The sequence below is a fragment of the Apteryx mantelli genome, chromosome 17 (assembly GCF_036417845.1).
Source record: "Apteryx mantelli isolate bAptMan1 chromosome 17, bAptMan1.hap1, whole genome shotgun sequence".
Taxonomy (NCBI): domain Eukaryota; kingdom Metazoa; phylum Chordata; class Aves; order Apterygiformes; family Apterygidae; genus Apteryx; species Apteryx mantelli.
The window spans coordinates 15,281,812-15,308,167 of NC_089994.1; the positions used below are offsets into that span (position 1 = coordinate 15,281,812).

The window sequence follows — 26,356 nt, forward strand, 5'->3', positions numbered from 1 at the left end:
TGATGGTGGCAAGGGAGGTCAGTGTTGAAATGGGGAGAACGGCTCTTTGTAGTGAGGGCCTGGGTTCAAAAGCACTGAAGTCTGGTTTTTGAAGGGCAGTGGCACCTCCAACCTTATTGTGGTGTTTATTGATGTTTAAAGAAACCCAGAATTAAATACACCGAGCTCTCCCAGAAGCCTGTATCTTCAGCCCTTCTCCTCAGGTCACCTTCTCGCCGAGGGGCATGGACATAGTCAAAGACAAATGGAGTCTTCTCTGGCCTCTGCAGTTGTCCTCCTGGTTTCTTATTTATTGCTCGTTATGCTCGTGATGAGCTCAGAGCCCACTGAGACGCCAACTGGCTAGACTGCAGTTGTCTTCATTTGACAGATTGTTTGGGTCAAATAGGAAGCTCCCGGGAGAGTTTCACAACGTCTTTTCCACTGGAAAATTTCATTAATTTCATTAATTCATTACAAAATTGTTAACAGAATCAGAGTCTCTGGTTTTAACCAAAGGAAATTCTTGTGGTAAATGTCAGGGTTTTCCTTAAGTACCAGTCCAGGAGAAGGTTAAAGAGCAGTGAGAAAAAGCCAAAGCCCAGTGCCTACAGCACGGAGCATTTCCAACTCACTCCCGACTGATGTTCGGTTCCCACAAGGAAGTTCTTCCATCGCAGATGGTCGCAGGCTGGGAGCTGTTCGGCTGTGGAGCCCTGCATGGGCTCATGTATGTGAAACCACATCCTTCCGGGGGTCGTACTCAGGTGTTAGGTGCTCACCCAGGACCCCCCTGTGCCTGGAGCCGTATTCACAGGGGCATAAAATGATCTTTGCATCCAAAAACCTTCCACTCCCTCCTCTCCAGCCAGGGCAGTCACGGCCACGAGACCCCCTTTCCCGAGAGCACCGAGCGAACACCGCACTGGCAAAGGGGTGTTTTGGTGCCTTTTGGGTTGGTATATTTGCCTACTCTCGCTTGAAACCCTTATAAAGTCCAGCTGGGCCATGGAGGTCCCCTGGGCCATGGAGATGCCCATTTCCCTTACTGATATCGCTTCAGTGAGGTCTTTTGAGAGTGTTTTTTGGTTTAGTCCAGTCTAATGTGAGTTGCACCTGTGTCAGCACTCCACGGGGAGTTGGGGTGGCCGTAATTGCCTTGGGGTGCACGGGAGAAACAGTCCTTCGTGTGCGCCCTCGAACTAGCGGGTCGAGAGGGCAGGGACATCTCCAAGGCCTGTTCTTGCTGAATTTATGGCATGACTTCAGAGCTCATAATGTCCTGAAAATCTAGGCTGTGTTTTCACGCTAGGCACTTTAGAGGATGTGCGTCCCTGGCAGAGTCCTGATTCAGCAGAACTCCTTTGCAGCACATGCTGCTATTTCCAAAGAAGTCCAAAGGACTTGAACGCATGCCTTGATGCCTGCCTGACCGGGAGCTGCAGAGGAATATCTCAGACGGGCCCCGAGCCTCAAGCCGCGCAGGTGCATCCTCCCTGCCCTGGTGGCAGATGCACCCTAAGGGCAGCGCCAGACCCGCTCCGCAGAGGCCTCTCCTGGAAACTCGTGATTATTTTAAAACGAGCCCTTTAATAATATCCCAGCAGCATCTCGGCTGTCTCTGCTAACTCATGCAGAGTGCAACTTTTCATCTTGACTGCGGATCCTTGCTTCTGCTAGGCAGCAATTTTAAAAGCACTTCTTATTTTCTAGGTGAAACGTTTTCACCTTGAAGGAGGGAGTAATGAATTGGCAGGGGCTGCCATGCATGTCCGGAGCAGGCTCTGCTCCCTGCCAGGCTTGCGGGAGCAAGGCGGTGGGGCTGTGGCAGGCTCCACCTGGACCCAGGCTGGAGTGGTCACATGAAGGTGACACCACCACCGTCCCCCCAGGTTGCACCGTTCCTGTCCCTTTTGCAGCTCCGTTCATCACATCCCGATGGGGTGAAGAAACATCTCAGGGGCTTCCTGCATTGGAGGGCAGCAGGAGACTGGGTGCCCTGCGCGTGGCGTGGTGGGCAGCAGGCGATCGACCCCATCGTCAGCCCAGGGATGTGGTCCAGGTTACCTTCAGTCTGCACTTGGCCTTGTCATCCCCAGCCGGGCAGCTTGAGGCTCAGCTTCCACCCGCTTTGATCGCCCTGGCCCCGCTGGCGCTGCAAACCTGACCCGGCTCAGGTCAGGGCGCGAGCTCAAACCGCAGCAGCAGCAGCTCCCCACGAACCCGCTGCGCGGCCTCTCCTGACTCGCGCTCGGAAAGCCCGGACACGAGCTGGCCGTGAGCAGCGCTCCCGGAGGAGAGCCCGGCACCGGGGGGGGGTCAAGCTGGGCCCGCGGGAGGGTGCAAAGCACCGTGCCATCGCCTCATCTCGGCTGGGGCCGAGAGCGTCTGTGGCTCGGAGCCGCACGTCGGCCGCGGCCGGGCTGTTTGCAGAGCTGCCTGGACGGGGCTCCTGGTCCGAAGCCTTTAGCAGAGGGATGAAACGCCGGGAAGTGTTTCTCACCACGCGTGTGAAGAGCGGCCATGAGATTTTTGTGCCCGGGCAATTAAATTTTCACGACATTTTTGCAAGGCTGTCTTAAAAACAAAGCCTTGCCACAAACGAGGGACGGGCTGCGGGGACGAGACAGCTCTTCCACCTGGCTGCCAAGTCTCCAGCTCGGGATTTGCTGCTTCGTCTGCCAGGGGAGACGTGCTCCCTCCACCGCGGCAGGGCAAGGGACGGGCGCTGGGGCTGCGGTTCCCTTTCTCGGCAGCACGGAGCACCGCCGGGAGAAGGTCTTCGGATCGTAGCGCCGGGAGCCCCCGTGAGCACGGCAGTCCCACGGCACGGCGTGTCGATGAGGCTGATTTCGGTCTGAAACCCCTCTGCAGTTTCGCGTGGCCGGGGTGTTTTCCTGCCCTCCCGGCACTTCGCTGAGTGCAGCGCTGCTCTGAGCTTTGCAGCGGTGCCGCCTTTCGCGCCAGCGGCGGCTGCGTTTCAGGAAACTAATGAAGTGATGATTTTTCATAATTGCCTTCTCAAAGCTGCTGATTGCTCTTAAGGATCTCAGGTGAAAAAGATGTTGTCATCCGTTATTGCTGGTAAGGCAGAGAAAACGCTGTGCTCCGTGGTCAGCGCAGGCGCAGTCTCGGCGCGCTAGTGGAGCCGGGTTTTTGGAGCTTTCTCATAGACGCTGTTATGACATTTACTGTCATTCGGTGCTTAGCAAGGTGGCTGTGGAAGGCGTGGGGACTCTTCAGTTGGCCATGCAGCTATACACAGTCAGGTTTGCTTCTGGAGATGCCTCAGTCGTCGGCACCACTTCCCTCAATGCCCTCCGGGAGCCGGAGCAATCGCAGGCTCCATGGGCAAAGCAGGTTTCGTGTCCCCGCTCTCCAGGAACGGAGGAGCAGCAGGTCGTACCTCGCCTGGAGAAGGCGATACTGCACGCAGGAAGCAAGGAGCTGGTCTGTGGTCCAGATCTGTGCTCAGTAAAGAGGAGACAGAGGAGAGAAAAAAATGTATTTTTTCACAGAACAAACTTTTCCTGGTGATTTTGCTGGAAATGTTGTATTTCCTCTGCTCTCCTCCAGCTTTCCCCAGTTCCTCTTTTCTTGTCCCTGTTAACAAGGAGCAGGAATCAGGAGGTCTTCAGGGAGCGGAGGAAAGCTTTCAAAAAACAGTCAAAATTTTCCCAACCAAAATAATGTCACCTTTATTACGGAAAAAAAAAGAAAAGGAAAACTCCCAAAGCAGCAGAACAATGTTCCCACGAAACGTTCATTCTGGAGAAAGCCCCTCTCTCCCTCTGTAACACTCAGCCCCATCCCGGGGATGCAGGTCCGCTGACATTTCCACCGCTGCAGCTTCGCAGCTTGCTTCCCCCACGGCACGACGCCGAGGACGGCGGGATCTCGCCGGCCTCTCCGGTGGCCTGTGCCCGCAGCTCGCTGTGCGCCGTGCTCAGGGCACCCCGCCGGGGAGGCCGCATCTCTGGGATGGGAGAGGACCTCGGCTCTGCCCTGCGCCCTGCTGCCGGCATCCCGTCCCCCGTGCTCGGCGTTTCCCATCGCGCCGGTGCGCGCTTACCACCCGCGCGGCGGCGAGGAAACGATGGCGCGAGCGCAAAGCCCATCGCCGCCGAACTTTCCATCGCGATTTTTCTCCCGTTTCCTGCAGATGCTGAGTATCGAGCAGGTCCGTGCGCAGCTGGCACGCGAGGGCTCGGGGCACGGGCCACCCGGCATCGCCCCCGCCGCAGACACGGGAACCTCCTCAGCCCCCGGTACCCCAGCCGGAGCGCTGGGAGGGGTGGGAATCCAGCGCGGTGTGCAGCTGGACAGGTGCCGGGCCGTCAGACAGGACGCTTGTGGCTGCGGCTGTCCAGGCGTGAAGGGACGTTAGGGCAGGAGCGTGCTGAGAAATTCCAGAGGGACGGATCACACTTGAAAATATATCAAAGAAAAACGCCCCAGATGAGTGACGAGCTGTCTGTATTTATGCGCCTCTTCCCGATGCATCCAGAGCGGAGCGCTGCTGGGAGACCCGGGGGAGAGCGGCACTTCCGCTTGGAGGATGACCTGGGGCGTGCGATGCTGGCACGCTCCCCACCCAACAGCTCGTGCCAGCGGTCGCTGCAAGCTAATTGAATCCGACAGGGAACGGGCGCTGCGGCGCTCTTCCCACCGCGTCCTCCGATGGGCGACCTGCTCCGCTGTGTCCGTGTGTCCTGGGGATGTCCCTGTGGGCAGACCGCCCGCGAGCCGGGCAGCGGGGTAAAAGCACTAATAACCTTCTCCGGGTGAAAGAGCTCGCGGCCGCCGGCGAGGCTGTCACGGGGCTCCCGGCCCCATTGCCACCGCGGCCGCGACGGAGAGCCGGGTCCGTCCCGCGGGGAGCCCGCTCCCTAAACAAAGCTGTGTTTCAATGCATGTGTGAGCAGAGCATCAGAAGCTTTTTGGGGGAATAGCATGGAAAATCGGCGAGGGCGAGAGGGGGTGTGAGATATGACATTGAACGGGCCGGTCGGTCTGCGCTTCACCTTCCACCATGATCTCTGCTTGTCTCTGGTCGGCCTCGTTTGTGCTGCGATTTTGCAGTTTCGCCTCCTTGCAGCTTCCTTTTTGGCTCATTTTGGGGCAACAGCGTCCTCAGGGAAGGATGGCTTTTGGGAGCGTTGCATTCCAGTTGTGATCTCAGCAAAAACGACGTTCGTTCCGCTGCCGCAGCGCGTCCCAACCGGCTGAGAAAAGAAACCCAAGTACGTACTGTTGGCCTGGGTTTCTCTCTTTGCTGGCGTTTCCTTCGCAGCAAGCGCCCTCTCTGGAAAGCTACTTTAGGGAAGCATCCGGCGCTTGTGTGGGAGCGGAGAAGTCCTGACGCTGGCTGAGCAGCTGGAGTCCGGCCGCAGCCGCAGCTGCGGAGAGTTAAGTTACGCAGCTCCCAAATGACATTCTTCTGCGGTTCTCTCATTTGAAGGGGGAATAACGTAGGTCGTACGCACAGGGCCTGTCTGGGGTGCTGGGAAAGCCAAACCCGGCGCGCTCGCGCTGCCCGCGGGGCTTTGCTGGGCGGCGACGGCATTTCCAAGGTACGGCTTCGGAGCGCGGCTCTGCTGCCTGGGCACGGGCAAGGTGCTCCGGGGAAGCGGGAGCTCGGCTCCTTGCAGGACACGGAGTCTCGAGTCGGAAAGCCGGATCCAAACTTTCCACGTGGGGCCAGCACGAGAGCGTGCCCAAGGCTACTGCCCTGGGCGATGGGCTGAGCCCTGCAGGAGAGGCCTCCGGGCCGCCGCGGAAAGCAGCTCGTCGCGGCACAGGGCGGCGCGCCGGGGCGCTTTGGCCGAGCCTGCCTTGCCCGGGTCTGCGAGCGGCAAACTAGCCCGGCAGGACGGTTCCTGGTCGCACTCGGAGGTGTTGAGCCGAGACAGCGTCTCCATCCCGGTGCTGCCCGGGAAGGACATGGATGGGGACCGGAGAGCAGGGGGAAGCCGCGGGGGAAAGCTGGAGCACCGGCGGCACCTCGGCGAGGCGACGTGCCGCGGCTGGAGGCGAGCAGCAATTCGCTAGCAGAGCCGGGAGAGGAGCCAGGTTCTTCCCGTCTGACTCCCAGGGTCCGGGAACGCGCTGGGCCAGGAGGCAGGTGAGCTGCAGGGACTTCCAGCTCGTGCCACATCTCACCGGGAGTTACCATCTTGCCCTCGACAGCCAGCACGCCTCCGCGCCGCTCACCTCCCTTTCCTGCAGCGAGCAGACCCGCACGCGAGCACGAGCAGCTCCCGCTACGCTCTGCCGCTTCGGGGAAAGCCCGATCGTCATCCGGAGCCACGACGGTACTCCCACCCCGCCGCGCTGGGTTGCACAGTTCAGGGCACCAGGGAGAAACCTTCCCACCCAGCGCCGGTCCCTGCCAGAAATCGGATGCGGGATTGGATTGGGTTTCCGACATAGCAGTTCCTTTCGCCGCACTCCTAATTCCTGATCGCTGTCTCGTTTCACAACGAGAAATAACATCCCGGCCGCGCTGCCCGCGAGCGGGGGAGACGCTCGGCCCTTCGGTGTGACGTGGGGCCGGTGTGTGTTGGCACAGCGTCTCCAGGGACTTTTGCAAGGATCTGCCGAGCGCTCGTCAATGCCAGCCAAAGGCAGCTGAAGTCCGAGCTCCCGCTAGCACGGGAATGAGCGCTACTTGGCGTCGGCGGGGTGCAGGGTTTCCAGCCCAATACAGCCAGGATCTGCTGCGTTGCAAGAACTTCTGCCACCAGCTCCACATTACAGTTTCTCAGGCTGTTTCCGTTTTCCTGAAGGAAATATCAACAAGTCCATCGGGGTTTCTAGGCGTTACCAGCTCCATACAGAAGTTTCTTAACAGCAGGTGGAGAAAACTGGTTGTTTTTTCCAGAGGATCTTCCATTTATGAGCTGGGGAGGAGGGTCTGATCGTGCCGCAGAGTGAGTGCTACAACTTCAAAATTAAATGCAGTTGCCATAGAAATATTAATTGGGAACAAAATCTGAAGATGACACTTGAGCAGAAGATGGAGCATTATGGAGAGGTGGGGACAGTGATGAAAATAGAACAGTTAAAAGGAAAATTCTTCAAAGGCAGCATCGCGTAGGTGAATATTTAATGCACATCAGCAGGTTGCCACGTCAGCGATGGTTTTAATATTGGAGGGCGAAGGATGAGAAACGTGTGCCGAGCACCGAGCACCCTCCTCGCCGGTGGAGGTCACCGGGAGGCGCACGACGTGTCTTGGGACGAACCCCCCAGCGCCGCCAGGTTTCTGCTCCTCTTCCGCCGGGCCAGGAGCCGGAGCCGGGTGCGGGACGGGCACCCTGCACCGCCGCCAGCCGGCCTCGGACCTGCACCTTGCGCTCACCCGCCGCTTTGAAAGCAGCTCACAGCCCAAAAGTCAGAGGAGCTACGTGACGCACGTCCTCCTCCTCGCGGTCTGGATTCTCCGCCTCCGGGCAGAGGCCGGAAAGAGGTTCCCAGCGTCAGGCTGGGTCCGGGCCTCCCCCTCGCGGGATCGTTTGCATGGAGCTCAGGGAAAACACCGATCCCTGTCAGAAAATGCAGGGAAACCAGCTGCTGCAGGTCCCTCCGGCCCCAGAACCCTTGCTTGGCCCAGGTGTTTTGGAAAAAGGCTGAAACACCCGTAAGCTGAGAAGCTGCCGCCACACGCGTATGTCTCCGCTGATCTCGCCACTTAAAGGAGGGAGGAATACAACGAAGTCTTGCTTTTCCCATGCACCACCTCCCACTGTGTTATGCGCTGAAGTTAATTGCAAATGAGGCGATGGAAATAGCTTATTTTGACTTCCCTTAAACACTGCTTCATTGATTTTTTTTTCCCCCCCTTATTTTTTTTTTTCCTGCCTTGAGAGGCAGGCCTGTATCTATCGGAAAATAGCAATTATTTCTGTAATTCCCTAGAATTAGTGGAATTAGTTGAATGGGTAAAATCTGAAGCGAAATGCTGATTAGAAATACACAGGAGGTGGAAGCAGCAGGCGCTTCGTGGCGGCGCGGCAGGCGCTCCGCTCCGTCCCCGGGCGCGCTCGCTGCTGCTCGTACGCTCCTCTCCTCCAGCCGGGACCGTCTCCCTCGCGGCTCTTCACCGCAGCGTCGGGGAACCTTCTTTGCACGCTGCAGTTTGAAGCCCCTGGAGCTGCTCAGCCTCGGCGGCAGCTGCCCGGCGCTTTGCTGCAGTTTCTCGTCTGGCCGCGGTGGTCGCGTCTCGCGCTTCCCGCGCTCCCTGCGCGGTTCCCGGGCAGTTCCCCCTGCCCTGGCAAACGCTCCGGACGTCTGGCCCTCACCCAGCGCGCTTGGAATCAAAATGAGCAGGGATCAGATAACACCTCGGCAAAGCGGCCCTTGGAAACCCCCGCCTTCCTGCGGGATGCCCGCTCGGGGGACGGGGCTCCGCCGCGCTCCGTGCCTCTCCTGGACCCTGCCGCTCGCAGGCGCGGGCGCAGGCGCGGGGGGGGACCTCTCGGCGCCCGCGGCGCTCCGGGCTTTCCCCAGGGAGGCGTGCGGGGCGCCCGGATGCGGTGGGGCTCCTGCGTACCACAGACGCAGCTCTCCCTCTCTTCCTCCTCTCGGACAGCTGTGAGCATCCGCGTTCATCACGCGGGCTCCGGCCGGGGAGGTCGCCCTGCCTTGCTTCCGCTCTCCGGAGGCACCGAGGGAGCCCGGTGCCGCGGGGGGCTGCTCCTGCTCCATGTCCAGCGCGACCCAGAGTGGGCCCCTCGCTCCAGAGCGCTCCGGACCCCAATCCCAGCCTGAGCGGGGGGATCCGCTTCGGCCCGGGGACGAGCGTGGGGCCCCCGGCCGGCGGCGACTGGTGGCCCAAAGCGCCTCGTCGCGAGCTCCTTCCAAACCGGCTTTCCCGCCCTCTGCCGTTAGCTGCTCCGGCGCGTTCCCGCATCCCCGCGTCCCCACGGGAATTGCCTCTGTGGTTTGCCCCCCCGTGACCTGCCCGACGCCGGGAGCACGCACCGAGCGCAGCGTTTGCAGCCCTCAGCCCGGCGTCGCATCGCACTTTCGCACAGCAAATTCCCTAGAAAGCCCTTGCCTTCGCTTCGCGCTTGGTATTTTTAGCAGGCAGCTTCCCTGCTCCTCGGAAAGAAAGGAGCAAAGCGCCGGCACTGCCAGCGCCGCCCCGAGCCGTGGCCGCAGCTGCTCCGTGGCCAGAGCGGGAGCGCTGGGAGCAGGGAGGCTCCTTCCCGGTGCCCCCGACCGCGCGTGCCGCGCTCCCGCTTGCGCCTTCGGCAGAGGTTACGCTAACACGGCTGACAGCCGGCTCCCGGCTCCCCAAGAAGGAGAGGAGAAAGGAAAAAAAAAAACCAGCCGCTTTTCTCGCCTTAACCCGAGGCGAAGAGGTCCATGGCGGGTGCCTTCCGCAACGGGCAGGGCACGGGCCAGCTCCTCACGTGCTTGCGTCTGCCAAAGGTTTGGGGCTCCTGGTGCTTCTTTAAAAAAATGAGAATGGTCCAGTGGCATTTTTCCTAAGCTGCTGGTTTGACTCAATTATGGGAGCATAATTAACTTGCCGAGATGAAACGAGAGATAAACCTTTGATTTTTTTTTTCTTGAAGGATGCTGCAGATAGATTTTGAACTTTGTATTCAGTTACTTGAAAGGGAAAAAAATTAACAGGTTTCTGATGAGAAAGGCGTACTACCTCCTTCATAGAGAGAGATTTATTAAGGATAGGGAGCGGGTGTACCTCAGGGCTCAATCATCTACTGTTTTTTTTTCAAGGGGTGATTCAATTACTTTAAGATGTGTTGCCTAAAAGAACAAACTGGGCTCTGTTACTTGGCAAATTAATCAAGTTCGTTCAGTGCTTTCTCTTGGTTAATAATTTCATTTAGGCTGCCTTCTGTTTTGTGGTTTCATCCTTCCCAAGAAAACTCTCAAACGCGAGAGAGTAAAAAAAAAAAGTGCTATCCATGTTCTGGCCTTAGCGCAGCGTAAAAGGCAGCGCCTGGAACTGCTACGGGAAAAGTTTTTCAAAACCCAGCCTGCTTTGAGGTGCTTGTGAAAGCAGCAACTCGTTGGAAGATATTAAAGAAAAAAAGCGTTCAGGCTAATATTTTCACTGCACGAAAAGGCCGTTTGGGTTTGTTGTCATCTGCGAAGGGCTGTGGATTTTATTCGTAATTACTTTGAATCACGCACTCCGGATAGCGCAAGCGGCTCCCGAAAATGTCACAAATTCTTAACACATTTTCCGCTTGAATATTCATAGCTCTGCTGTTCAATACAGATGGGCAAAATGCACCAGCAGAAAAGAAGCCTGCAAAACCGGTCTGCGTGCACCTCCATCGCTGCCGCGTTTCGGGGAGTCCTGCTCCTTGAGCTGCCCTTTTTCTTCCATTCCCGACTATCCGGTGGGGGCGGCGAGGAGGGAACCGATACGACGCGCCTTTGGCAACCGGTCGGTGCCATCGGGAAAGGAGCAGGTGGGAACAGCTCCTGCTCGGAAAGCCGCTTGACAAAGAGAGTCCGAGGGGTTAAGTCATCAACTTCCCAAAGCAAGGAGGGAATTGTAGCGGAGCCGCCCGGAGAAGACCTGCTCCCGTGGGGTGGCTCTGCCAGACGGGTCTTTCCGTGGGGATGGACCTCGTCTCTGCCGGAGGGGTGTCGCGTGGGCAGAGCGCGCAATAAATCGCTTTCTGTGCTGGAGCCGCTGGACGGGGGTTCGACGGTGAAGCTCCCTCGCCCGGGGGTCTCCGCGCAGCCGTGCCTCCGCGCCCCGAGGACGCATCCGGATGGTTGCGATCCATTGAACCCAATCTCCCTGGACGCTGTTTGCCGTTTGGGTCCCCAGCAAGCCTGGCCATTCCCGAAGCGAACCCCCCCCCTCGGAGGCCGTTTTGGCGGAGGGAGAGGTCCCCTGCGCAGCCCTCCTGCTTTCCAGCACCTTGAGAAAAGTGCAACCGAAACCGGGAGCACCCAGCACCCGGCGGCTCCGGCGGCGACGTCAGCCCGCGGGGATGCGGGAAGCGGCCGCCGGCTCCCCGGCACGGTGCCGGCTCCCCCGCTGCCGGGGCCGATGCTCGTGTCACGGCTTGTTGCTTCGCGTTTGGGCCGGGTTCAACCGGCGATAAGGTTAAAGGGAGGGATTGCGGCTATTCCCAGAACAGAAGGTCATCCATCCTCTTCCAGGGAATTTGGCTCTTGTTGCCTGGGTTTGAGGAACAGCGAGGCCCTTTTATCCGCCGGGCGAGGGGAGGGGGGAGGGCTTGCGGGGGGGACGTGCCTGCGTTTTCCTCTTTCCCCCATGCGATAACTCGTTTTAGACCATCGCATAAAACCAAAAATCGTTTTTCTAGCTCGGGAAAGTGGCTGCGAGGCGCAGCGGCATCCGCCTCCGGTACGGAGCTGGTTGTTGGGACGTTCGCCCACCGGACCTCAGCAATAAGCAGGTGCAAGCCCCGCCGGCATCGGAAGCTCTCCACTTCCCTACTACTTTTTTGGAGGAAACTTTTGGAGAGGAGCCTCGGAGCCGGCGCGCGGAGGGCCGGTGGGTACTTTTCAAGGCGCGGCGCAGCCGGCAGACTCCGCCGAGCAATCACGCTCCAGACTCTCCCGTCGCCCGCAGCGCCGGCGCCGGCGGAAAGCGCGGAGGGGAGTCAGCCTGGGCTGGCCACCGCGGCCGCCTTTTGTTTTCCGTCTTTTCGAAAAAAAGGAGCCTCTAATCTTATCCTTGGGACGCCCGGCGTCGACCTCCCCTTGTCCCCGTCCCCTGCGTGCGCAGCGAGGGTTCATCGCCGCTCTCACGGCAGCTTTGAGCCGGCGCGGCGTTGGGCCGGGGCGACTCCTGTCGCGTCCGCAGAACCGCGGCCTTTTGCGCTCTCCGTCTGGGATATCCTCGGACAACTCCCGGTTTTGCTCACACCTTCCCACTCAAGGTTAACGCTCTCGGCCAGCAGCTGCGTTTGCGCTGAGGAAAGCTGGGCGATGGAAACGCAACCAGCTTGCGCCCGCGGGCACCGAGGCAGCTGCTGCTGCCCGGGGCAGCAACCACCCCTCGATGCCTCCCGGACCGAGGTCTAGAGGAGCAACCACGGTTGGGGAGCAAGCTTTCCGGGAAAGTTTGGTCAGCCTTTCTGAGCAGCTTTACAGTAATGTTGTGACTCGTGACCGGAGATATCCAGCAGCTGTTTCCCAGATTCCTCCCTACGGACCAGAACAGTTCAGGAACGAGGTCCCCATCCTCAGAAGGGTTCCCAGGCCACCAGCAGGTCCCGCTGGAGCCCACCACGGGGCTCAGGCATCCGTTCTCTCCTCCCCTGCCCGCCCAGCGGGGTTCGTGGGCTGCATGTCCCACCACGCTGCTCCTCAGGACCTGCAGACGCGGCTCCTGCTTCCAGCGGTGACGGGCTCCCAGGGTCTCATCCCCAGGGATGGGGTGGCGGGCGCAGAAAGCCCTGGGCTGTCCTGGACACGGGTTTCCAGCGATGCTCTTAGTTCGGTGGCTCCCTCTTTGCTGGCAGGAGCTTTTCTATATTAGCACCCATCATAGGTGATTTTCCCCTAAATGTCCACCTTGGAGAAGGCCGCGGCAAAGCTCAGCGATCACCCTTCTGCCGGAGACGCTGAGAGCTCCGGCCCTGGCGCTCAGCCTCAGCTTGCGGGTGAAACGGCTTCGGTCCTGGTGGCAGGTCACGCTGGAAATCCTGACCGCTGCCGACTCGCGGCCCCGTGCACCGCTCCTTCCTAGGGCTGAGGGGTTTCTTTGCTTCCAGCGCCCCGACGTCCTCCACGGGTCCTGCCCCGGGGTTTCGTTCACCGCCGGGCCCCGTTTTTGCTCCCTCCGGTCTTCTGCAAGAGCCGGTTGCTTTTGCCCACGAGCGAGGGGAGCAGTGATGTCGCTTTAGTCATCGCTGCCCTTCGCCCCCGGGCGCAGGATTACCGAATCAGGGGTCCGCTCCCTCTCCTTAATCCCCTCGTGCTCCGGGCCTCGGACGTTTCTGCTTCCCCGGAGCGTCCCGGCAGGCAGCGGGGTCGTGCGCCGCAGCCCGGGGCTCTTGCTCGGCGGCTGTCAAGGCGGCGAGCAAACACGGCGCGGCGGGGGCAGGCGCGGGGGTGCGCGGGAGTCGCTTCGCCCCTGCTAACCGGCGAGCGGCGAGCGAAGCGGCGTTCGCCAGCGCGGGTTCCTCGCCGGAGACACGCAGGGCTGCTCCCTGCCGGAGCGGGACGTTCGGGCGGCAGCTCGGGAAATCGTGGGAGATCGGATTAATTATGCCACAGAAACGCTCAGCTTGTGCAGATGTCGAACGTGGGTTTAACATAATTAAGCGAACTCGTGTCTATAAGCAGGTCTGGGACTGAGCTCGCTGCTTGAGCCGGCTCCCGGGTTTCACCGGGGGCTTCGAGCGTGAGCCAGACATGCCCCGAGCTTGGGCACGTTTCCCACCCATCCAGGCGCCCCCGCGCCCTCGGTTTGGGTCGTAACGCGGTGGAAAACGTCTCTCCCCCGTTCCCAGCGACTTTTTCCCACGAGCGCCTCGTGTCCGTGCCGGCCAGCCGTTGCCATCGCCGGCCCCGCCACCCTCCTCCTTCGGGAACCGCCGGGCTGCCGGGGAGCAGCCGCCGGGCGGCCGGTCCGGACCCACGCGCGACCCAGGCGGCGATTGCCCGGCTCCCTCCTGACTCGGGCTTTGAAAGCCGGGCAGCCCCGAGGTGCGGGCGAGAACGACACACGTCGCTGCGGAGTAATTAGAGGGAGCGCGCGCGCACGGGCACAGCGGTGCTGATTTCGGCATTAGCATGATAATGAATGTTCTCACTAGAAGCTTGTAATTATGTTTCCTCTTTTTTTCCCCCCTCCCCCTGAAAGTATAATTAATTATGAACAGAGCCAGAGTTTGACGCTAACGCGTTTTTTTTTTTTTTTTCCCAATCCCTCTTGGTTCTATTTCTGCCCTATTAAAAATTTATGAAGGAACCAGAGGTAAAGTCATTTTCCCAGACAGCCGCTCCTATAAATTCAAGGGGAATATTATAAAAAATAACAACAAGAGAAGGAAGCAGCGGGGCACTTTGCAGAGGGTTTCCCCCCCTCTTCCTCAGGCGCTGCGTTTGCCCTTGCCGAGGGCCATTCCCGCAGCGGAGCCGCTTTCGGGGAGCACCGGGGGGTTGCTGCAGCCCCGCGCGCCGCTGGCGCCGGGGTCCCGTGCCGCCGCCGTGGGGCTATCCGCGACCCGCGTGGTGCGCTGCGGTTTTTCCGTGGGCAGTTCGGACATCGCTGCGCAGAACGTGGCGAGCCTGGTGCTCGCGAGCGCTTACAGCCGCGTTACTTCCCGCGGTGCCCGCGTGCGTCAGACTCGACGAGGCGCCGGGCGGACAAGCGCTGCCGCTGCGGTTGAAAGGACCGCGCGCCCGGGGGTGGCGAGGCTGCCGGGACGCCCCCAGCCGCGCTGCTCCTGCCCTGCCACCGCTGCTGCGCGGCGAGAGCAGGGGGATGAAATGCTCCGGGAGAAGGGAAGAACCCCAAAGTTCATTTGTTTTGAACGGAGAGGAAAAGAACCAGAATTTGCAACACCTTGGGAAAGTCATTTTATAAGATGGAAAATCCAAAACTTTCCCAAAAGTGCTTTTCTTTTTCGGTCAGCTCAAGAAGAAGAAGATAGAAGATCCTCTTCTGGCTGCTACAGCGTTAGCGTTTGTTTGGCTCTGGAGCTCTTGGGCTGCGCAAACGCAGGGTAAAGCTCGGGGTTTTGTCCCCGAGCCGGTGACACGGTGTGGCTGCTCGCGCCCGAGGCAGAGCGCGTCCTCCCGCGTGTCCAGCGTGCGTTGCCCTTTCCGTGGGAAACCGTCGTTTCACTGCACCGTCCTTTGGGGACAGAAGGTGGGAAAAGGGGTGAAACGGGCCTGGCCGACCTGGCGCAACTGCCACCGTTTTGGTGGCGATTGGCGTGAGATTGCAGCACGTGGGGCCGGGGCCGGAGGAGGAACCGTGCGCGGGACCCGCGTCCTTTCGGCAGCCCCAGGAGCCCCCTGCCCGTGTCCCGAGCTTTGCCCCCTGCGGACCACGGCGGTTTTGTTTCGCCCTGCTCCTCTGCTGGTTGCCATTCATCCCAGCAGCCTTCCCGGACTGTAGGTGTGAGCTGTTTTTTCCTCTTAAATTGCATTTATTCTAACAAATGTCTCATGCAAACACAATTGCAGGTTTGCTGGAGGGAGACGCTATTTGCAGGCAGCCTCGCACAAAGGCAGATTTATTCTCCTTCCTTTCATTCATTCGAAGCCAAAGTAATAGCTCTAACTACATCTGACTTATAATAAGCGCGTTCCCGAGAAGCACAAACCTGTGCTCCGCATGCATTTCCCTCTTGTCAGCCCCATCTAGGCACTGTCTCTCCCTCTCGCTCTTATTTTATTTTTTACAATAACAAAATCACAGCTTTGTCAGTTGAAAGTTTATTCGCCCTATTTATAGCCTTCCACCGTCTCCGGGCTTTTCTGTTGCAGCCTTAGGGGCTCTTTGCCCTCGGCTCGTGAGGAGCCGGCTTAAAGTCAATTCCTGCATGTAAGAGGTCTTCCTAGAGGCCGAGCCCGGCTTGTCGACGCCTGATTTCAAGAGCCTGCAGGTAGCCGCTTTCGGGACTTTTCCGGTCCCTCGGTGTAGTTAGGGGCGAGGACAGGGTCTGGCAGGGGTGCTGGGGGGACGCCGCGGGCTGCACCCTGCCGTCCGCTCCAGCGCCGCGGGACGTGCCGGCACCAACGGGTGCCTTGATAAGCCTCCCGCTCCCTCCTCTTCAGTCCTTGGAAAAAGGATGGAAAAGCGCTGGTGAGGACTTGGTGCCCGTGCCGCGCATCAGAGGGGCTCCGGCGGGAGGCTCCGTCCGTTCCGGGCAGGAAAGATTAGGATAAAAGAGGCTATTGTACCGTTCTCCCGCCAACCAACCTTAATCCTGCTGAAGAGAAAACTGCAAGTGCTAAAAACCACCCTCTTAATGAGAGGGTTCTGCCCAGAGGAGATGTTTATGGGATAAACAGCCATTACGATTTGAAAAATGAGCAGCGTTTGAAGACACAGCGCCAGGGGCTCTCGCTGGGCTCGGCGCGGGAGAGGCAGGGCTGCGGGCGGCGGGGCTCTGCCAGAGACCATGCTTCCCGCGCCGGTTTTTGCTCGCTGGAGAGTTGGTCCTTCTCGGGAGCCGTTCCTGAACCGAACCTGACCGCATCCGCTCCCCGGCGAGCCGCGCGCTTGCTGGCTCTGCGGCTCTGCAAGGAGCTCGAGGACCGCAGCCCGCGCTCCTCCGCAGAGACGGGCACTCGCGCGTTATCCCTGTGTTTGGCTGCCTCGGCCTCGGGAGGAGGGAGGTGGAAAGCTGGATTTTCTGAGAAGGGAGAAAAAACCCAGCCCGGCAGGATTCCTTCTGGACTCGTTGCGCATTAAGATGTCAGAAGGTTGGTGGCCGTGTCTCCCGTCGAAGCAGGGCTTTAAATCGCTGCAGTCTTCTTTCGGGAAGCTCCGTGGCTGTGAGAAAACGCCCGTCACCAGCTGCGCAGCAGCTTGCGCTTGGTGTGCACGCATGCACATGTGCACGCACACGGCGAGCCGGGCGGCTCCGCGTCTGCAGCCTGCCGGGGCTGCTTGGAAGCGGCCCGGCTACCGGGTTCGGTCGCGGGCGTCCGGGCTGGCTGCGGGAAGCTCTCCTCGTTTTCTGCTGTTTTATGCATAGCCAAAACCACAATGCAACCAGAACTGAACGTGTTTTTTCATTCTTATTACAGTAAGCATCATAAATTATTCACCCATGAGGCTCGACCGCGTTTCGGGCTCCAAGGGAGCTTCGTTTTGTCTTTGGACGCTCCGGCAGCGGAGCCTGGCCACGCCGTCGGAGCAGCGCCCGGCTGCGCCCGAGGTGGCCCCGGGGTGCCCGGCGGTGTCCCCGCAGCACCACGGTGCCTTCCCACCCCGCGCGGCCCGAGCCGCCCTGTGTGCCAGGGCAGCTGGCGTCCCCCGGCGTCCCCACGCGCCGTGGCCTGGGCCCGGCTCTCCTCGCGGTGGGAGCAAACCCCACCAGTGACGGGGTGCGGGGAGTGCCGCGGGGAGTGCCGAAGGGGCTTTGGGGCAGTTCCCCGGGAAAAGCGCGGTGCTGTCTCCCAGTTTAGGTAAGGGAGGGCTTCGGGTCGAGCACTGGCGTCCCCTCCTGCCTCTGCCACCCCTCCGATCAAGGCTTGGACGGGAACATCTTCTCGAAGGAGAAAGGCTGCCGTGGCCTCGGCGCTGGCCGCTGGAAGCCCCTCGCGGCGCGGTGAGGGGGTGGCCGGCCCCGCGGCGCGGGCTGCGTCCCTGCCCTCCCTGAGCGTCCAGCACCAGAGCCACTTCCCCCTCCCCAGGGTGCTGAGGCCCGACAGAGCTCAGTGCATTTGTGGCTAGTGCAACAGCAGCGGCGGGGGGCATTATATGAGCTATGAACTGTCCTTGTTTTCTATACTGAGGTGGCCAGGTAGCAAGAACTGGGAGGAAGGGTAGCAGAAATCCCCCTTTTTTAATATATCCTTAAGTTTGGTGCCCGGACAAAAGTGTAAGACACATAAGCGGATTAACAGCCGTGGTTTATTAGTGTGCCTTAATTCACTTCACAGGGCGAAAGGAAAAGTTATTAGCAGATGTATGGCCGGTAATAAGCTAATTATAACCCTGTCAGATCGGAGATTTGAAGAGGTGGGTAGTTTCGCATGTGAGATAACTGTAATTGCGTGCTAAAGCTTATGAATTAATATTGATTTAATAAAGCTGCGGCAATTTGTTTCGGAGGCAAAGACTAGTTATTAATCGTGGGAGCTGCCCCGGCAGCGCGGGAGGCCCCAGCCTGGCTGCTGAGGGGCGTTTTCGGGGGGCCACGGCGGGACGTCAGCCACTGGCTCCAACCTCACGGTCCGAATCCCACCACAGGTGGCGGCTTAGCCCTGGCGGTGCCTAAAACCGCGATGCACCTCGTGTGTGTCTTGAGCATCCCTAAATGCCTCCGGTCCTGGCGCTTGGCAAGAGCGAGGCCGTTCCCGTCGGAGCAGCCGGCGGGGTCGCTGACCTTGGGAGGGGTGTTCCAACGCGAGGGCGGCTCCTGTTTTGCATCTCACTCGTTTTCCTGGAGGAATTTGGGTGAATCCAAGTGAGAAATGTCCCGCTTCCTTGCAGTTTTGCTGGAGATGGGGAAAGTTTGATGCAGAAGCATTGCAAGACTCCTGCGGGGATGCCAAAACTAAGTGCAACGGTTCCCCCGCAAAAGCGCCTTGTGAGCATGCCTACGGGCGGCCGCCGCGTGCTAGCGGTGCGAAACACTCGCGCTTTGGCCCAAAACCGTGAAGCTTTTTGCTCTGTTATAGTGGTTAGAGGGTCTGGGGAGAAGGAGACTGCGGCCCCAGGCGGGCGAACAGCAGCGCGTTCAGGACGCTTCTGCTGCGGGGGGGAAACAGAGGGAGAACGGCGCTTTACCGAGCTGTCTTGATCACAGCTCCCACCTTCCGCTCACCTTAACTATTCCTCTGCCCGATGCCCGCAAGGCATCTTCATCCGGCCCCCAACCGAAGCACGCCGCGGCCCGGGGGAGGGACGTCGCTGAACGGCACCAATTTTGGGATACGCGTGCCTCGCCAGTCGTTTCCGCAACTCATTGCCCTTCCCCAGCCCAAAGGGCAGAGATCACCGTTTCATTTTTATTAGCGACGGCTCCGTTTCCCAAGGTGCAATCCAGCCGGGAACAGGCCCTTTTTACCACTTCAGTCCTGCCGAACTCCTCTCCTACCCGTGCGCGCAGGAGCGAGTCGACGCAGGTTCCCGGGGCGCTGCAAAGGGGTTTTGGCGTTAAGCCGCCTCGCGGGGCAGCGATGCCAACCTCGCGCCCCCGTCCCCGCGCACCCCGCACGCCCCGGGGCCGTGCCCAGGGCTCCGCGTTCGGCAGCACGCGGGCGCTCTTCGTGCTGCGATACGCCGGCCCCGGCCCCGCTGCGGCTCTCGCTCAGCCCACGCTCCCGGCGGAAGCAGCAGCGAGCTCCAAGGCTCGGGCCGTCGCTGGTCTGTATATTGAAATAACCCCCCCGACCGGGTGTCGCGCGCGTCAGTCCCGTTGGGCTGCTGTGCTGATAAAGGCAATTACAGCAGGATTTAGTTTAAAAGCTGCAGCTTGCATTACATTTAATTACTTTCCCCTGAAGCTTTGACATGGGAGGGTGGTTTCAAAGCAAGGGCGGCTCCTGTTTCGCATCTCACTCGTTTTCCCGGAGGAATTTGGGTGAACCCAAGCGAGAAGATGCCCCGCTTTCTCGCCTGGTCGCCAGAGGTCGGGAACGCTCGACACGGAAGCACGGCAAGGCAAGCACCGGAGGCAGGACCCGGTGTCGCAGCCGCGTCTCAAACCCCCATCCGCGCCGACGCACCATCGCGGAGCCGGCTGCGTTACCGCTTCATCCGATGGACGAGCTATCGACCTCAGCTGGGAATGGAAACCGGGGGAAAAATCTGCGTAAGCCACCCAGAGCCTCGCGGCGCAGGGATGCAGCGACGGCGGCTCCAGCCCCGTCCCGTCCCGCGTGGCCGCCGTGCGCCGCGGTGGCTCTGCTCCGCGCGGGGCCGCGGCACTTCAGCCGCTCGGTTCGGCGCCATCCCGGGCGTCGTACAGCCCCGTAACGCCGGGACAACCGTCACACCGGGGTAGTGCAGCGAGCAGCGGTTTTGCTTGATGATTTTATCAATACCGGCGGAGTCTGACAGCTTTTTGTTACAGGGATCTGGGCTTTTGGAAGAGGTAGGAATGCGGAAGGAAATCACCCCCTTTATTATAAAAGCAATGCCGCTATTAAAAGCACATATTTACGCTGGAATAGCAGTCCGGCAATTTCCTCCGGGATGGTGGCTGTCTGGACTGCAGGACCACAGGCCAAAAAATCCTCCCGTGCCCTGGCAGGAGGTACGGCATCGCTGGAAAGCGTGTTCAACCCCGACATATTTATCTAAATCCGTTTGACCATACTGTTGATCTAAGGTCATTGGAATCTGAAATGCCGGCTCCTAGCTGCTGTAAAATTAATGTCTCAAGCCTTTTTGCCACGCTGTGGGACTCGCCTTCCATTCATTGAGTGAAAGCTCCCTGAGAAACGTCACAGATGATTAAAAAATCAAATAAAAAAAAGCTGCAGCTGAAGAAATGCTAAATGGCCTGAGCAGAGGCAGCCGACAAAGCAACGCCGACAGGTTCGGTCCTTCATCTTCAAAGGCAATCGCGTCTTTGAGAGGAAGGTTTGATCTGCTGCTGCGCTTCGCGGGATGCTCGGTCTGCAAGACGAACGCTTGCAAACGGGGACTGAAAAACAGGTGCGCGCAGCTGCCCCGCGCCCGCGCCGGGAGGCGGACGGGGACCGCCTGGGCAGAGACGTGCAAACCTGCAAGCGCCGAATCCGACCGCAGCCGAAGTCGGCCCGCAGCGGCGGTGGGTGCTCTCCCACGGCCTCCCTTAATCCGCAGGGGAACGTTAGCCTGGGCTGTGCAACGGCTCCGCCCCCACGTCCCGCCGGAGCCCAGCGCTAGATCCCCACCGCATCGCGGCCTCGGGGCGCGCGTCCGGCCTCAGCCTGTCCTGGACCTGTCCCGGGCTGCTCCCATTTATCCGTGCATTTATCCGTGCATTTGTGCTTGCATTTGTGCTCACACAGTGTTAGCGCTGGGGCTCGGGCACGCGGGTCACCTTTGCCTAGCCGGAGCCGGCGTAGTAGCAGCGGGATCCTGGGGTCCCCGTAGCCGGGGGTACGATCCACGCTTGGGTCTGGGCCCCACGGGAACGACATGGCCGGTGGGGTCTGGGGAGGGGTCAGGGAAAGATGGGTGGAAAATACGGAAAAGGGGGACAACAGCAAAAATTGAAAGGTGGGCGCTGAAAGTGGAAGAGGGAAATTGCGTGGGGCCGACGTGCAGGACGGCCGCAGAGCTTTGCTCCTGCAAGGCTCCATTTGTTAAGCAATTTAGACTTTTTTCCCTTAAAAAACCCCCGGCGTGCCGCCCGCCCCGCACGAAGGGGCTGTGTGCTCCGAAAGGACGTGAGCAAATGGGAAAAAGTGGCCAGAGAAATGAAATGGCAATCTGCTGGAGACGCTCCTCCGGCGCGCTGCGCCGAGGCCGCGGGGTCTGAAGGGCACCGGGCACTTCTGCTGGGACGTCTTCGGAGCCGGTCCTTCGCCTTGGCGAGAATCCAGGGTTTCCACTGAAATGGGTGTTTTTTCCGTGCGCAGCGGGTGCCGAGTGGGCTGGAGAGCTGGCAGGGATGGGGACGGGGACGGACAACCCCAGTAGAGCTGGTGGCACTGGTCAGTGACACCAATATAGCCAGTGACAGTAGTATAGCTGGTGGCAACGGTGTGGCTGGTGACACCAGTAGAGAGGGTGACACCAGTATGGCCAATGACATGAATAGAGCTGATGGCACCAGTATAGCTGCTAACGCCAACCTAGCTGGTGGCACCAGTGTGGCTGGTGACACCAAAATAGATGGTGGTATCAGTGTAACCAGTGGCACCATTATAGCTGGTGACACCAATATAGATGGTGGCACCAGTACAGATCATGGCACTACCTGGTGACACCAGTATAGGCAGTGACACCAGTATAGATGGTGGCCCTAGCTGGTGACGCCAATATAGGCGGTGACACCAGTATAGATGGTGGCCCTAGCTGGTGACGCCAATATAGGCGGTGACACCAGTATAGATGGTGGCACTAGCTGGTGACGCCAATATAGGCGGTGACACCAGTATAGATGGTGGCACTAGCTGGTGACGCCAATATAGGCGGTGACACCAGTATAAATGGTGGCACTAGCTGGTGACACCAACATAGCCAATGGCACCAGCACGGCCGAGGCCCCGCACCACCCGGGAGGCCCTGCCAGGGCTGGGGCCGAGCCGAGCCGAGCCGAGCCGAGCCGAGCCGAGCCGAGCCGAGCCGAGCCGAGGCGCTGCGCACGGTGGCGCGGGCGCGGCCCCTTTAAGGCGCGCGGGCGGCCCCGCCCCTCGGCGCGGCGCCCCGCCCCTCCCGGCCCCGCCCCGCCCCGCCCCTCCCCGCCCGGCCGGCCGGGGCGGCTGTGGGGCGGCCTGAGGCACCGCCGCCTCCCGCCGCTCCGCGCCGCGCCGCGCCGCGCCGAGGCAGGGCCGGGCAGGGCAGGGCCGGGCAGGGCAGGGCAGGGCGCTGCTGGGCCGGGGCTGCGGCGGAGGGGCGGCCCGGCCCGGCCCCGCGGCGCGGCGGCTTTCCGGGGGCGGCAGCCCCATGGCGCTGGATTTATAAACACGGCGGCGAGGGAGGGGGCGCGCTGCCCGCCGACCCCCCCCCCCCCCCGGGACCCCGCACCGGCCCCGCCGCGGCCGCGCAGGGAATAAGGAAAACTTGGAAGCGGCGGCGATGGGGGAAGGCGGCTGGCGGCGGGACTAGGTAAGGAAGGGGGCTGCGCCGGCGGGGCTGGACCCGGGCACCGGCCCCGCTGCGCCCCACAGAGCCCGGCGCCCTGCTCCGGGCCCCCCTGCGCCCCACAGAGCCCGGCACCCTGCTCTGGGCCCCCCCTGCGCCCCACAGAGTCCGGCCCCACTGCGCTCCGTGCCCCCCTGCGCCCCGTAGAGTCTGGCACCCTGCTCTGTGCCCCCCTGCGCTCCCTGTCCCCCTGCACCCCATAGCCCCCGGCCCCCCTTGCTCCCCACAGAGCCCGGCCCCCTGCGCCCCCCGCCCGCCCGTGCTCCTTGCCCCCCCCCACAAGCCCCCCCGGCCCGGGGTCCGCCGCCGCCCGCGGTGCCCGCGGCTCGGGGGGGGGGCGGGGGGGGCTCGGCACCCGCCCTGCGCCTTGTCCCCCCGCGTCCCGGAGGTGCCGGCGAGAAATGGCAGCGCCCGGGTCTCCACCTACGTGCCGGCTTGCGGAAAACACTGTGTATATATGTGTGTGTGTGTGTGTGTGTGTATATATATATATATATATATATATATATATATGGGGGGGGGGGAAGCGGGGCCGCTGCCCCCAGGGCGAGGATGCGGCGCAGGACGCCGCTAATCGCGGTTGCAGACGGCCTGGGCTGGGGGTTGCTGCTGCGCCTTGCCAGGCAGGTATGTTTGCAAGGCAGCCGCTGTTACGTAAAAATGAAAATGCACCGGGAGCTGCTTTGCAGGGAAGAAACTTTTTTTGGTGTGTTTTTCTTGTGTTTTTTTTTTTTTCTTTTCTTCCTGAAGGGAAAGCACTCCCTATAATTCCTTCCCGAAATGGCTGTGAGCAGCAGTTGGGAGCGTGGGGGGAGCAGTGGGTTTTGAGGGCTTTTAAGGGGGTCCGTGCCGCTTGGAGACCGGCAGGGACGCCTATGTCTGCAGTGGGGTGTGGGGGTGCACCTCCCTGCAAGGGCCAGCGACGCCGCTCAACATGTTGCATTTTTGTTTCACTGTTTGGTTCTGCTTTATTTTTCTGCTCGTGCCTGACATGCATATTTGAAATCAGTGGTTTCATGCTTACGTGAGAGCCCAGAGAAATTAATCTCCATCAAAGACGCCGTTCATCACCAAGTGGGAAATCTAGCCCTAGCAAAGCCTTGCTCTGGTGCCCTAAAAACACGTAATATATGTGTTAGGGAGAGGGCTGAGGTCCTAGCCACAGCCAGCAACTCCTGTGCAGGGGGAGATAAGAACTACTGAGCTCGCTTATCTGGAGATGTGGCGTTTAGTGGTTGATGTGTAAATATTTATGGTGGGTAAACAGGGCCGGTCTGCTGGTGTCTGCAGGCAACAAGTGCACGTTTCTCTCCCCAGCTGCAATCTCTGGAGTGATTGCTTTTTCTGCCGATACTTACTAATTTCCTGTTCCCTCTTCTCCCGCTGCCCTTCCTCCTGCTCCCTTGCCCTGACGACCCGCAGAGCGGAGGCTGCAGCGGGTGCAGGCAGCTGCCTGCGATGTGGGCTCCTGCCAGAGCCACTGAAGCAGCCAAAGCGGCAGGGCTCTGGGCCTCCTGGGGCTTGGGCCGCCCGGGGCGAGGGGCTGCGTTGACCCAGTGAACCCGTCCTCCTTTGCACCGCTTTGAACTGCGCGGCCGTCCCGGCATGTGCGCGGCGCTGCTGGCAGTCTGGCGAGCCTGCAGGCGCTGCCGGCGGCGCGGGAGCCTGGGTCTGCGCCCTGAACTCTGTGTTTGGGTCGGCTCAAGAATTTGCCCCAGAGGACAGTGCTGCTGGGGGTGATCTGTGCAATGACTTTTTTTTTTCTTTTTTTTTTTTCCCCCCGCCTAACACCACCCTTTTGCTTCACATGCATTTGTGATTCGAACTCTTCCTGTGACCTCTCCCTCAGTATCCTCCAAATGCCTGAAAACTCCGAGGTTCTGCTGAATCCTGCAGTTTTAATCTGACTCTGATGGATGTGATGTTGTTCCGTGTGTGTTCCTTGGCTGCGTGGGGTGAGAGTTTTGCATTTAGCGCAGGGTTTGTATCGGCGACGATAAGTCATTTGCATGTTTCAGTTTGCTGTGGGATTTAGAGATAAGGGTTTGATAATAAGACTAATTCATAAAGGGAAGGAATGTGAGTAGGGACCACTGGATTAGTATTTTCATCTCTCCTGAAATTGGTGGCAAAACTCCTGAATGGCTCTGTTGAAGTTGTGCTTAATTCTCTGAATTTTATTGCTGACTCGTTTGGTGGCTTTGGGACTTGGCTCAGCCTCCTGTGTGCCTGTGTCTGCTCAGCTCCACAGTGCATTGAAGTTAGCAGAGGGTTTTGAGGCTGGAGAGTCCCAAGGTGCCCCGGGAGGGAAGTTCTGCGTGTGACAATATTTTATAACTTTGAATTGAGTAAGTTTCAGTATGAGAGAGACTCTTGCAAAACACATTTAGTTTATTGACAGCAAATGCATTCAAACCCTACTTTTCTGTTGCCAAAAGGGAAAAAGTGGAAGTTCGTTTTTGGTGTGAGAGAGGAGATGGGGCAGGCACATGTCTGGGGCAAGCAAACACTGGTGCTTTGTTCTTCTGGCTTTATGTGGGTGGTGGTTTCTGTTATTTTGCAGTTTGTTTCTGCCAAATTGCAAAGCATACCTGGTTCTGAAACCCCTCCAGAGCTCAGGGCCTGCTTATCTGTGGAGCTCCTTAGGAGGCCCATGCAGGAACGCCTTGCGCACCCGGCCGCTTCGGCGCTCGAGGAGCGGGAGAAAGCTTCTCGCTTCACACCTTTGCGTGCCAGGGAGGTGACTGGCGTTTTTTCATGACGGGATCTGGACTGAAACCATAAACTTGTTTCACACAAGCCACCAAACAGCTGCTACTTGGCAATACCTTTCATTTGCTAATGGCTGTGGTTGGATTTGAACCAAGTTGCCTAGAGTGGAGGTTGTACCAGTCCCTGGAGCCATCCAGTGCTAAATCCAAAGAGGTTTTGGTTCAGGCCGTTTTCGTGGCTTGTAATTTGACAATCCAATCTGGTGAAGGCAGTTTTCTTATGGTTGGTGAGGAAGGCATGCTTGCAGGTGTGCTGACAGCTACGTGCTAGCGGAGCTGCTCTTCTCATCTGCAGAGCAACTCTCTGGGCTGCACTGACTGGACCTGGGTCACAGAAGATGTCTTCATGTGTTGTGACATGCTTGTAAAATATATGTCCCCTTGATGCCTTCTGATGTTCCTCCTGCTGCTGGTTGTGGCTGTTAGTGACCAGGGAACCTCCCTCTACTGAAATACAGTTCTGTTTGCAGTTAGCTTGTTGTGAGAAACCTGTGTAAAATTAACCCTAATTTGCATGTCTGAGATATTTTGTCATCTTCACAGCTCTTTGGGAAAGAAGAAAATTGTGGTCTTCCCGGTTCTTAGATGGGTTAAGGGTAGGAGAAAAGAAGGATTGAACTGGAAAATTTTCAGAAGTAGGTTTTGAGCAGCTGATTTGAGCAATGGTGAAGGAATCTGGGTTTGAGAGGGCCTGTGCTTGGGTGTGATACTCCCCCTACCTCAACTGATGTCTCGTTCTGACCAAATCACTACACGCATCTGAAACTTAAGGCCGGGGAGGTCACATGAAGTTCAATGTGTCAGAGTGAGTCTGCTTTCCCCATGAGTGCTCAGTGCGCTTGGTGCAAGGGCTTGTTGCTCTGAACAGTAAAATACCGGTTCCCTGCTGGGTTCGTACCTGTGAGCAATGATCCCTGCAAACGCAGACCGTGGGCTGTGTGCAGGAGTACGTGAGGATGGAAATCCAGGGCAACGTGTGCTTTAAAGGACTGTTATCTTTGCATAGCTGCGTTTGTGTGGACCGTAACTCGCTTTAGCCTCAACTGAGAGATTTCAGTGGAGAGCAGGGTCAGCTCTAATGGAACTAGAAATGACGTATAGCAGCACCCAGTCACCTCGGTGATTAGCGTCCGAGGCTTTTGCA

At 59.4% G+C, this 26,356-nt stretch overlaps 1 protein-coding gene across 11 annotated transcripts in view; it reads left to right on the forward strand.

Moving 5' to 3' along the window:
- The first annotated feature begins 22,389 nt into the window (after positions 1 to 22,389).
- Positions 22,390 to 26,356, forward strand: part of NCOR2 (nuclear receptor corepressor 2) — a 287,903-nt gene continuing 283,936 nt past the window's right edge. For all 11 annotated transcript variants that reach the window (XM_067307243.1, XM_067307251.1, XM_067307252.1 and 8 more), the window contains exon 1: positions 22,390 to 22,405. The gene's annotated coding sequence lies outside the window, so the exon portion shown is untranslated. The remainder of the gene's footprint in view (positions 22,406 to 26,356) is intronic.